Source organism: Theobroma cacao, chromosome 9 (genome assembly GCF_000208745.1).
Source record: "Theobroma cacao cultivar B97-61/B2 chromosome 9, Criollo_cocoa_genome_V2, whole genome shotgun sequence".
In the NCBI taxonomy this organism is placed as follows: Eukaryota; Viridiplantae; Streptophyta; class Magnoliopsida; order Malvales; family Malvaceae; genus Theobroma; species Theobroma cacao.
The window spans coordinates 22,864,777-22,878,891 of record NC_030858.1 but is presented as its reverse complement, the minus strand read 5'-3'; the positions used below and the strand labels follow the sequence as shown (position 1 = coordinate 22,878,891).

At 33.6% G+C, this 14,115-nt stretch overlaps 1 long non-coding RNA gene across 2 annotated transcripts; it reads right to left on the bottom strand.

The window, feature by feature from the left end:
• On the bottom strand, nucleotides 4,073-6,053 carry LOC108663395. Of its 2 annotated transcripts, none has more exons than XR_001929377.1 (3): nucleotides 5,851-6,053; nucleotides 5,535-5,636; nucleotides 4,073-4,318 (listed from the first exon to the last, which is right to left on the bottom strand). It is a non-coding gene; the product is annotated as an uncharacterized LOC108663395 (long non-coding RNA). The 2 variants fall into 2 exon arrangements; XR_001929376.1 differs by having other exon boundaries at nucleotides 5,535-5,609.

Genomic DNA, 14,115 nt, shown 5'->3' with positions numbered 1-14,115 from the left:
CCATTCCATTTTCTCACCATAAATCATCATTTCATCAATTTTTCAACCAATTCACTTGATCACAAAATCAATTCATTACTTCTACACTTCACATAGGGTTCGGCCATTGAAGGTTCATGGGGAAAATGGATTCTTTTCTTGTTGTTTTGTTTCTAAACATGCTTAACTAATTAAAAACACTAGCATAACTTAGAATCAAATCAATCTGACATCATTCTCTCTCCATACCCATTCCAACCAGCCATGAATTCATCATGAAAACATATCATTTAACCATGGAAATTAAGGGAAAATGTATTGGTAAGGTAAATCACTAGCAAAATCAAAGAAATTTTACCTTTGCTTGATCAAATCCTTGAATTCCAAATTTTTCCCACTGAGGGTTTGTTCTTCCCTGGTTTCTCTTCTCTTCTGGTTTGGCTGATCACTATGGGAGAAATGGGCTGATTTTTTTACCTTTTTATAAAGAAATAATAAAATAATATAAACATGACACATGGCATTTCCTTATTGGTTCAAATTTTAAATATTTGACTTCTAATTCTTTAATTCTCCACCACACATTTCTCATGTTTATCCATTTTCATGATGAATAAAATCCTTTGATCTTGACAAGTGTCGGGGGTGAAAATTTACCAATTTGCCCCTAGGGTGGCAAAATTACCAATTCGCCCCTATACTCCAAATTATATCAAAATTAAAATTTTTCACTTCTAAACCTCAAATTATACTCCAATAAGTCAAATGGGGTAAAAAATCTTTTCTAAATATTCCCATTTTGTCCCCAAGTGGCAAATGACCATTTTACCTCTAGATAGTGAAAATTTTGGTTTGACTCGAAATTGATCCTCGAACTCCGAATTACCATTTTGAGTCATCCCTGAACTGTGAAACTCTTAATTTCACCTTAAAATTCCTATTTGAACTAGTTCGAGGCTTAATCTACTTAATGGTACCATTAGGGGCAATATCGTCTTTTAACGATTCTTCGAACTTCGTTAATATGCAAACATTCTATTGAGCATGTAAATGACGTCGTAATTATTTCATAGAATAGGGTTTGATAGAATTGTTGACTAATTGGCTAAAGATGGGGTATTGAGGGAGAATGAGTTCATTTTTATTGTTCCTTAATGCCAGTTATTTTGTCATATCTTATTTGACTCGAGTAATGATAGAGAAGAGTTTTGGGTTCCTACAAAACTAATTCCATTCATGTAGCATTGATAAAGGAACATGATAGCATTGGTGTCACGACCTAAATTCCGAGTCATGACTTGCGCAAGGGCCCAATAGGCAGAGCCCACTAAGCCCAAGCAAGCCAATTTATGAAATTCTATTTCATCATTCCCACCATCATTTCTAACCATAAATCTTTATCTCAACTATGCGTATTTCGATAATAAACAAGGCAACCAAATATTTATATTTGTACTAATCCAAAATACTGTCATTCATTGCCATCTCATAATTGCATCATCATATCACATATACATCTATTGTTTGTAGCCTAAATCTTAGCGATTTACATCAAGTGTAAATACACATGCAAAATTCTTGACAACCAGCGGAGTGACTTAGGTGAGCGCACAGCTACCGAATGCCATATACCTACCAAGGGGTGAATACGAGTGGTCTCCTTAATCTTGGTCCCAACTAGCTACGAATCTGAAAACATGCAATTTAAAAGAGTGAGTATAAACTCAGTGAGTGAACATAAGAAGGGAACAAGCAACGATAAGGAACATTTTAGAAAACATGATGCACTTACGATAAAACCATGCAATTTAGTCTAATTTTTGGTTAAAACCCCTCGTTCTAAACTTTGAATGCTTAATCCCTTAATGTTACAAGATCCATGATAAACCATGAAGATGAATAGAATGAAAATTTCAGCAATGACCAAGCAAGACAAGCAAACAGAGGGTTTTCTAATTGCAGTGAAAAGGCATTCTTAGTTTGCATATATTTCAATCTTTCAAGCATATCTCTCACTACAAAAGTCCAATTGACATTATTTTTAGGTCATTAGAAAGATAAGAGACTAGGATACAACTTTGATGTTTACCACTTTGCCCAGTTCTGATCGAAATGTGGTCAAAATCTTTGTCGAAGTAAAACCACTGCACCAAAATTTTGGAACCACTCGAGAGTTTCTTGCTGCAGTGAGAATCCATTTTCGCTGCAGCAAAATTCAGAGCATGGATTAAGGCTGCCTACCCAAGAGTTTCTCGCTGCAGTGAAAATGAATCTCGTTGCAGCGAGAAACAGAGCAATTTAGTTAAAGGGATCTTGTTACATCAAAAAGCCATTTCCTTGCTGAAATGAAAAGCAATTTGGGAGAAATTAACAATGCCAACATACAACCCAATCACAAATATTTTCATAAACGTTCAATAACATATATATATATATATATATATATACATACATCATCATGCATATCACTGTCGCCTCACCCAGCTCATGTGCAACCCCCACATCGCCCACAATTAATGCCATTATGTGCAACCCCCACATCGTGCACAACAATGTCATCCTCCACACTCCCACACCCTATCATCACTAGCATGTGCATCCCCCACATCGTGCACATGCACGGTTATATTCATTACATAATATTATCTACCAATATATAATACATACATATATATATATATATATATATCAACATATAAAGGGATTTCACAAATTCATTGCAATCACATTTCACAACGTAAAAACGTTTCGTCAAAGACTTGTTCCAATATGCATTTTGAAGAAAAGACAATTTAAACCATTCAAGTGATTCGTTCAAACGTATATGCATCTACCCAAAGCATTTTAGTGCAAGTTCACTCACCAGTATTTGTTAAATCTTTACCCAACTTCAACTTCCTTTAATGGTCCAAATGGGGTGGTGGGGCTTCGTTGGAACCTATCATCACAATAGCATCATAATTAACTCAATTCACATAACTATAAATTCTAAAAGCTATCTCTTAACTAGTTTCCAATTGCCATTAAGTGGCAATCTATTTTCACTATCCTAATCACTCTAAAATGAATAAACAACCTTAACTACAAAACACTCATAAGTCTAATCACTAGCCATTCTCAACACTTAAAAATCAACTCTACTTCATTACTCACCTTGGTAGCTTTATAATTGAATCCCTTTCTAAGAGTTTTCAAGTTATTGTAGAAGCTCTCTCTTTCTCTCTCTAAAACACCTAGCTAGTGAGAGAAAGTATAAGAGTAAGACTTTTGAGGGTTTTTAAGGTGAAAGAGTAAAAGAGTATGAAAAACCCTATAACAAGGTGTGTAGAAGCATGAAATTTGAGGTTAATTTGGGAAGGTGATGGAAGCTTTAAGAGAAGCTTTTGTGGAGGATGAAAAAAACATGAGTTGGGATGAGAAGAAGAAGAAGAAGTTGCTAGAGAAATGAAAATGCTGCTGGAAAAATGATATTTAAAGCTAAAGTTTATCCAAACTTTATTTAAATTACGAAAATGCCCTTAACAAGTTGGCTTGTCTTCCCCTAATCCTTTGTGCAATCCTTTTACTCTTTTGATACTGGGACACAATCCATAATAGTCTAGAAATACTCAGGTTCATGAAAACCTAAAAATTTCTACTCGAGATGAAAAATTACCATTTTACCCCTACCTTGGAAATCATCATTATTTCTATTTCCTTCGTCACTTTATCCTTATTTTCATCATTCATTTATGCCTTAAGCCTACTTAGGCCTTAATATTGTTTGAAACATACTTCTAGGAGCTCACTAAAGAAAATAACGAAATTACTCCTAGTCCGTTTTATCGCGTCTACTTCTAATTACGTGTCTATGGAGGTCGAGGTCTCACAATTGGTGTGCGAACTATGTTAGATTATTGGAGTACTATTGTCACAACCCAAATCTTGGGCCATGACATACGCATGGGCCCAATGGGCATAGCCCACTAAGCCTAAGTAAGCCTATTTATGCAATCCTGATCATCATTCCCAACCATCATTTCTAAAACCACATATTGTAATTCTCAACTAAAAATATTTCAATAACATTTTATGGTGACCCAATACTCACCATTTTATTATGTCAAAATAATGACACCTGTTTGCTAACTCATAGTGGAATCAGTAGTCAAATATACATATTTGACTTATATCATGGATCCTAGCGGATTACATTACATATACATGTTCACAGGTAACAAACTCTTGACCGTTAGCAGAGTGACCGTTGGTGAAGGTACAGCCACTAAGATGCCATAGTACCTACCAAGAGGGCGAGCACATGTGAAAAACTCAATCTAGGTCCCAACTACCTCCGAATCTGAAAACATGAAGTTTAAAAGAGTGAGTATAAAACTCAACGAGTGAACATAAGAAGGGAACAAGCAATCGATAAGGAGAACTTGTAAATCATGATGCACTTGTTTCAAAAACAATGCAATTGATTTAATTTCTTACTAAAACCTCATTTTAAACTTGGATTAATAACCCATGATCAATCCATGAAGTTAAATGGGTGAAAAATATGTCAAAATCAGGCAAGGTAGCAAGCATGACAGCAAGTTTCTTGCTGCAATGAGAAATATTCTTAGTTTGCATATATTTCGGTTTTTCATGTATATCTCCCACTACAAAAGTCCAATTGACATGATTTTTGGATCATTAGAAAGATAAAAGGATGGGATACAACTTTTATGTTTACCATTTTGTCCAATTCTGACTGAAAGGTGGTCAAAATCTATGTCAAAGCAAAGGTATTGCACTAGAAAATTTAAAACCACCCGAGAGTTTCTCACTGCAGCGAGAAGCTTTAGCAAATTTCTCGCTGCAGTGAGAATACATTCTCGCTGCAGCAAGAATCAAGCCAGTGCAACCCCCTCCAACCAGAGAGTTTCTCGCTGCAGAGAAAATGAATCTCGCTACAGCGAGAAACAGAACAATTTGGTTAAAAGGGGTCTTGTTATATCAAAAGCCATTTTCTTGTTGAAATGAAAAGCAATTTGAGAGCAATTAACAATGCCAACATACAACACAATCACAATTAGTTTCATAAACTTCCTATAACATATATATATGTATACATACATCATCATGCATACTATCCCACCACACTCAGCTCATGTGCAACCCCCACATCGCGCACATAGCTGGAGTCATCGTGTGCATCCCCCATATCGTGCACAACTAATACCTTCATGTGCATCCCCCACATCGCGCATAGGCAATATCATCATCCACACTCCCACACCCATCATCACCGACATGTGCTCCCCCACATCACGCACATGCTTGGTTATAATTACAAACAATATTACTATCAATACATATCATACATATTTAGATATATATATATATATATATATATCAACATAACACAGGGCACATGGATTCATCACAGTCGCATTCCACAATGCAAAACCTTTCATTAAAAGCTTCTTCCCATGCATATTTTAGAGAAAAACAAATAAAATATTTCAATGCATTTAGTCAAACACATATGCCCTAATCCCAAAACATTTTAATGCAAGTTCACTCACCGGTATTTGTTGAATCTTAACTCGACTCCAACTTCGACTATTGCTCCAAATGAAAATGTGAGGTCTTGTTGGAACCTATCACGCACCAACATCACAACCAACCTAATTTGCATAAATACAATTCTAAAATTTATTTCTTAAATCAAACCCCATTAGTTATTCCTAACTAGCTTCTAATTACCATTTGATTGGCTATTTATTCTCTCTACTCTAGTAACACTAGAAATAAATAAACAAACCTCAACAATAAACAACTCACAACTCCAATTACAAGCCATTATCAACAACCTAAAATCAATCCTCATTCATTACTCACCTTGGTGGATTTGTAGTTGAATTCCTTCTCAAGAATACTCAAGCTATCAGGGAAAGTCTCTTTCTTTCTCTCTCTCTCTTTCTTTCTTTCTCTAAAATGTCCAACTAGTGAAAGAAAGTGTTGAGGAAAGACTTTGGAGGGTTTTAAGGTGAGAGAGTGAAAGAGCAAAAAAAGTTCTATGAAAAAGTGCTCAAAAGCATGAAAATTGAAGCTAGAGAGAGAGAGAGAGAGAGTTATGGAAGCTTTAAGGGAGGCCTCCATGGAAGATGAAGAAATGTGAGATGGGAGGAAAAAGAAGAAGAAGCTGCTAGAAAAATGAGGAAGCTGTTGGAGAAATGAGATATTTATAGCCTAAGCTTATCCAAACTTCACTTAAATTACGAAAATGCCCTTAACAAGTTGGTTGTCTTCCTCCAATCCTCTATGTAATCTTTTTACTCTTTCGGCACTAAGATAAAGTCCATAATAGTCTAGAAATACTCAGGTTCACGAAAACTTAAAAATTTCGACCCCAAATGAAAAATGACCATTTTGCGCCTACCTTGGAAATCATCATTATTTCTATTTCCTTCGTCATTTTATCCTTATTTTCATCATTCATTTATGTCTTAGTCCTACTTAGGCCTTAATAACATTAGAAAGCTACTTCCAGGAGCTCACCATGAGAAATGACAAAATTACCCCTAGTCAGTGATATCACATCTACTTCTAGCTACAAGTCTATAAAAATTAAGGTCTCACAATTGTGTTGGCCATTTTCAACCGAGATGTGTACAGGTTGCTAGTAGAGTGAATTTGTTATTTCTTAACTTTGATTAATTGTTAAACGTTGTGTTCTATTGATTATGCTGCAATTATGAATACATTGAAAAATGTATCAGCAATTAAATCACAACAACCATTCTTGTAATAAAAATTTTTCCATCTTCTATTAAGTTTAATTTTCAAAACAAAAGAGTGAAAACTTAAGAACATAAATTTTTTATAAAAAATCTAAGCAAAGCAACAAATATTTGATTTTAAGCTAAAAATGCTAAACCTTAACTCACACTTTCTCAAAAATAAAAAATTTAAAAAAGAAGGAAAAAAACTCACATGCGCTTAACAAACGAATTCAAACTTTATTGAAGAAAAAAAACTAAATGTTATTTATTCATCAATTAAAAAGCAAAGAATAAAATTAAAAGATTTCGCTATTTTTTACTGGTATGGTTTCATCGATTTTTTGGGAAAATGAACAGAGCATCACAAGTTTATGGAATCGATTATAGTCAAGGGTAATAACTTGCAAATGTTAGACTTCTAAAGCCTTCTGTAAAACCTACGAACAAAAATTTTCAAAATAGATATCATCAGGACAATGTTATAGATGTTAGATATAGAAAAGGAAAGCATCTAATAATTCCACCAACAAGTTAACCTATAGTATGTAAAACCCGACCCTATAAATACATGTCATGACATACATGCACTGAGTAGCATGTTATTATGCTAGGAAAGCACATAAGAAAAGACGAAACCCGATATCGTACCTAACGGTATACTTAAATTGATTTAACTTCGAACTAGTTTAAATAGGAATTGTAGGATGAAATTTAATATTTTATAGTCCAGGAATGACTAAAAATGATTGTTCGGAGTTCGAGGGTTCATTTGGGGTAAAATTAGAAATTTTGATATTCAAGGGCAAAATCGTCATTTTACCACCTAAGATAATAATTTGATCATGGAGTGAAATTTTTGACCAAGATTAACTATTTGGAGTATAATTTAATGATAGGAAGTGAAAAAGTTTAATTCTGGTGATTTTTGGAGTGTAGGGGCAAAATCGTAATTTTGCCACCCACGGACAAAATTTGAGATTTTGAGAGAATTTAGATCAAATTTGACAAATTGGAGAATGGTATGAGTATAAGGGATGAAAAATATGTCTATGGGCAATTTTTCAATTTTTGGGGCAAAAATGTAATTTTTGACTTTTACGGGGGCAAAAGTGTAAATTTCAAAAATTACTCCACCGAGACTTTGGATGAGTCTGAGAATTTTATCTAAGCTATGAATATATGAGACAAGTGTATGGTGAAAATTTGGAAACAAATGGATGAAATTTTAAAAATGGGCCAATGGGAAAGTGACATGTGGCATTTTTTAATGAAATAATATTATTTTAATGAAAAGTCAGCCATTTAAACCCAAATTTTGAGTGCTGGCCGGCCATAAGGAAGAAAAACAGAGGAAATAGAGAGGAAAGGAAGAAAAAAAGAAAAACCAAAGAGAAACAAGAAAATTCAAAGGGAAATTCGCGGTTTTCGACCGTTTACGCGTCTAACGGTAAGATTTTTCGATTTTAGCTTGATTTCTACCTTTCCTATGCCTTTATTTCCATTTAGCATGCTTGAGGAGAGAGATCAAAAAGTGATATCAAGGGCTGGACGAAATTCTAGGGGAGAGAAATTGAAATTTTTAGGTTTTGATTTTTAGTTAAATTGATAGTTTTAGTTAGTTAAATGTGTTTAGAAATTAAATTGGGCAAGAAATCATTAAATTTTCACAATACCCACTCTTGGCTGGATGCTCAATGCTGTACAATGATGATGAATTGATTTTATTCTAAGGAAAATGAAGAGAAAATGATGAAAAACGATTAAACGTGATAGAAAAACAAAGTAGAAAATTAACCGAGTTAATGTCCCATTTTTGGCCGAATTTTCCAAGGAAGGGAGTGAGCTGATTTTGTTGTTTTTAGAAGGTTATTGGCTGATATTTAATGGTTAGAAATGTTGGAGAGAGAATGGGATGATTTAGAGCTAAAATGGAGCGCGTTAGCAATTTATCGGGCAAAGTGCCAAAAATAGGTTAATACCGCGTTTAAGCCGTTTTAGGCTATTGCATTTCATACCATGCATTAGTATAGGATTTAAGTTAATTATATAGTGATTTAGCATCAATGTGATGAATTGTGTAAATTTTTGTAATGTGTCTAGGAGGAGAGCCTTCCGGAAAAGGCAAAGAAGTCGTACCCGACGAGTAGTGATCGGGGCGCTTAGAAAGCTTTTAGTTTGTACAAACGGTGAGTAAACTTATTATTATTGTAAATTATCTAGAGTTTATTTTTAAATGCCCTTTATGTATTTTATGAAATGAAAACGAGATTAAAACGGGATTTTTGATGTTTTAGGAATAAATGTGACAAATAAAAATATATTGTATTGATTATGAAATTGAGTAATTGGAGGCTGCAAATTGACTTGAAAAATATATATTTTCCTAGGAATGGCTTATGAGAAATGAGTATATGTGGCTATATTTTGTGAGTGCATTGGGAAATTTATGTAAGTTGTTTTTACTATGCAGGCTGGATAAATAAATAAAAGCCACGTTATACTGTCGAAATTTTATTAAAATTGGTGGGTTAGTCACTGCAGTGACGGGTTTCCGTGGACTGCCTATTAGAGGGGCACGGTAAACCCAGTTATATAGTTACTCCGGTTGTAGAGGCGAGGAGGGTAACTCCTGGGGTAGTATTAGAGCTCACTTCACGTCGAACCCCCACGTGAATGTGTAACTCGGCCAACGCCAAGGAACGGCTGGTTTTAAAAATAAAAATGTGTTTCACGTGTGAATATTTTAACACCCTTGGCGGACTCGGTTAGATGCCTCGGCCAAGGTATCCCCGAGGATTAGTTTTGGCTTGAGCCTTGTTTTAATAAAAGACATAAGCCTTAACAACTGTTTTGGTAAATTACAAATATTTTATGGTTTAAGAAATAAATTGAAAACATTATGAAATGGGTTGAAATTTGTTGTTTAAACTTGCCTCCATTTTACTCGCCTTTAGATATTTATGATAATGTCTGTTTACTCATTGGGATTGCAAAATCTCACCCAACTCCTTTCCACCCATTTCAGGTTCAGTATAGACTGTAGATAGCTGATCTCATCGAGGACTACCATTGGATCTGCATTTTTCAAACCGTAGGTTCACAGTCCTCTTTACTTTTGTTTATTCGGAGGCCCTCTTGTTATTGTAAATTAAATTAAATATTTTGGCTTACTGTATTTCAGTATGTATAAATTTATTTGGCTTTTACGCTATAAAAATTATTCATGTATAACTCTATAAATATTGTTTTATAAGAAAATAGAATATTTCCCTTAATATTTCTTTTATTTTCTTATTATATTCAAATAACCATAATTTCGTTTTAAATGAAGATTTTAGACTTTAAGCTCATTTTGAATATGAATTATGTATTTTGTACTTGTATATTACGTTTTAGCCAGTTTCAAAATTTTTGAGAAAAAATGACCAAAATACCCATGTGTGGCGAAAATTTTATTTTGATTGTTTTTGATCTAAAATAGTATATATTCTCTAAAAACTCGATATTTAACATTGATTGCTCACAGGAAAGGAAAGAAACTGATATGTAAGCCTTGCGGGGTTCCGGTTGGCATTCCGGATAATGAGTGTCAATCGGGACGTCGCGGTAATTGTCATGGGCCTGAGGGAAGTTCCGGGTCGTGACATAGTATCCATAACTCATGCTTTCTATACTAACTGCTCCCATAGCTCTTGCACTCGAGGCATTTTTTCTACTATATATATAAAAATCCAAAAAACAAAATTGAACTCATTAACAACTTTTAAATAAAACAATTTACAAACAGATAAAGCATGTAGGTAAACAAAAAATCTATTTGAGTAGAGAGATAAAATGTACTAATCTTAAAATAGCATCAATTCAAGCCAAAATTAACAGAACCAAAAACAATTTGCATGTTATGTCTTCTCACTCATTATGGTCATCATATCTTTTAAACTTTCCTTATACTAACCATCCAAAAGTTGCTAGAGTTCCATTCCCACTTTAAATTGACATTACCATATGGCATCCAAAAGTAAACAACTAAACAACCAATGTAGTAGTTCATTATGGTAAAGACATGCCAATTATTTCACTTTGCTTTGCTTGGAAAGGGCCAAAAACACTTGTAAAGTTCAATAACAGACTAATCAAGGCTAGTTCATTTCAAAAAGGCTAGAAAGAGTTCTACCTCAATTAGAAGAACTCTTTTGTTTAATACCTTTTTCTTGAGGCCAATTGCAAGGTCATGTGATATCTCATTTAGGTTCACTTTATGCCTATTGACAATCAAACACGTTAAATCTGGTAAGACAATAGAAAAACACAATGAAAAGCTAAAAGATGTTATGATTTCTTAACCAGCTTCTTTAGCATTTTAGCAGAGAGCTCATTTGGATCTATAACATCAACAAGCCACAGTATCGACTTGTCAGCCTTTCAAATCATGAATAATTCTTGTCTCTTCTCTTCTTTTATTGTCTTCGAATCTATAGGTGAAAAAAAAATAAGGTGAAATTCATTTATGATGAAACCACACCACTTCTTCTATAATTATAATTTTTTACAATATTAGCAAATATGACAATTTGGTTAGTTCATAGCTTAAAATGAAGAAACAGATCCAATCCTTTATTAAAACCAAAATACAAAAATGCATCATAGCATAGAGTTTAGTGAGATTGTTCTATATAGGTGTACCAGTCATCAACAACCATCTTAGCATAAGAAAGCAATCACTTAAGACATTATACAAAACCTGTTAAAAGGTCTACAAATCAGAATGTCTTATTTTACCAATCTAGATTAAACATACATAGAAATTAATTTATAAACCACAATATCATAAAGAAAGTGATTCATAGAATAACATGAAAGATATATCAAGCTATCTTAACCATAAATTGGAAAGATTTTTAAGCCTTTGAGCTTTATCAATTATAGCATATGCTAGGGTATTTGAGAAAGAAAATGTTGAGCCATCAATGGTATGTCGTATGTTGTGAAGAGAACATCAAAGCGTAATGACAAAACTTGCAATAAAACAAAAAATTCCTCAAACATATGACTAAAGTGAAAACTAATGTTTTAATACACTTAGAACTAGAGTAACATAATAACTTTGCCAAATTTTAAATAAAAAAGTGATTTTGATCTTTTAAGCAAGAAACTCACATTGGATGATAACTTCTCTTTTACATAGGCCCTAAAACAAACAAAACCAAAAGAAAAAAAAATGATAGAGAAATAATGGCTAAAATTTGGGGAAAAAAAAAGAGAGAATAACAAAGATTGGAAGTAGAAAAAGAATAGAGCAAAAGAAAGACCTAAAATAAGGCCACGATTAGCTTCGCCAATGTTGATAATGTAAGGCGTAGAAGCCCATTTTGGGAGAAGAGCATTCCATCCCATAAATGTAATGAAAAGTTACCCTAAATACACTAGAAGAAGAAGAAGGAAAGCAAAAGTAATAGAGATAAAATATCTTAATTGTGTTCTATGTGCCAAATCAAGGTCATCTTACATGTAAGAATTTGAGTTTAGAGAAATTGAAGGCTTAAAGAGACCATCAAATCGAGTAAACTTTGAGAAAAAATGGGGAGATCATTGGTTCTTTTTGTAGCGCTAGAGAGAAAAGAATAATGCCAATTTTTTTCTTAAAAAAAAATATAGAAAACATTACTAGTAAATGTTTTTCCATAATTATATATCTTTTTAAAGTTCAAATAACATGGTTTGAAGTCAAACACCATCACACCACAATTCTCTGTAACGACCCTCTTCCTGATCATTACCGGCATCCAAGACTTGCGGAAAAACCGGCCAAATCCCAAACAAGCCTTAGTTGAGATTCTTGTTAACTAAATGGAACATTTAAATACGTATATTAAAGTACTAGGATTTCTTTATAACGTTTCCCCCTGTGGTGACCATTAAGGTTCTACCGAATTATACAAAATACGATCATTTACTTAAACCGAATGAGAGCTTTAATTAAAATTCAGTAATTAGATAACAATATCCAATTCTAGCAAGCGTCAAGGTACATTCAAACATCACACTTAGAATCCATTACACAACCTAAAAGTTTCTTAGCATTACAATTCCAATAAACTAATAATTTTTATAATTTTAACTGTTCTACATAACATGACCTTTATGCAGCGGAGCGACTCGGAATGGAAGTCTAAGAGATGCCATTACCTATGTTGCAATGAGTCAAAATGTGCTAAGGCAATACACTTGAGCTGATCACTTATCTACAAAAAGGAGAAAATGAAAGGGGTGAGTCTCACAGACTCAGTGATCATTGGCTCCGTGAGCAAGGCGTAGATGGGAAACAAGCCAGGGATAGAAAATTTGAATATTAAAAACATAAGAATATATATATAAACAATTTTAACTCAAATGGAACATTTGTGCCTTATATATAAACCCAAGAATTGTGATGCAAAATAACCATTTCAAGTGATGTATTAAACCAGTGCAAGTGAAAGATTTCTACCATCGAAATAATTTAATGTCTTTTATTTAAAATCGAATTAACATAAGCACGCACGCTCCCATGAAATCAAACATTATCAAAGCTTATACACAAGTTCATAAACCATCTCATCCTTGAGGTATTAAACACAAAATCATTGTATAAATAAAGGAGTTACGAAAAAACTTGTAATTCTCACCATGCGAAAGAATTCATGTTTGAAAACCCAAAGAGATGTCATTCTTGAGAAGGTAATCGTAGTAATCAACTAGTGGACTCACTTCCACGTAATAACATCCGAGAGGCCCCCCTCCACTGAATTCCTATAGCCATGGCAGTCTCGACGATGTTGGTCGACATCGAAGAAATCATGTTGTCGCAAACACATATATCAACTCGTGGCCTAGCCACGTATATCAACCCTTGGCCTTGCCACGTATATATCACAAACCGTGGCCTAGCCACGTCTAATAAACCGTCAGCGACCCAAAGGTTCTCTAGCTAGAGCTTACTTGTGCATAAAGGTCACACTATCTCGATGTGACATTTTGCCTACTCTCGAATCTCTCAATTTGAAAAAACCATTCATAACCAAGTTAGGTTCTCAAAAACTTATTTTAAATTTATTTCCAAAACACCAATCACAGTGATATGATTAATCCATTTGTAAGACTTTATGATGTAAAACCTTTGCATGAGGTTTAAATATTAATCAAGCATGGTGAACATAAATTTTATTCATGAATGTACATCACAAAAACAAATTAGGCACGTTTTAACATAAACTGTGGTAAAGAGCTCATTCCCTGTCTTCTAAAACCCTTTACATATATAGCTTATATATATATATATATATATATATATATATATATATATATATATATATATATATATATATATATATATATACAAACG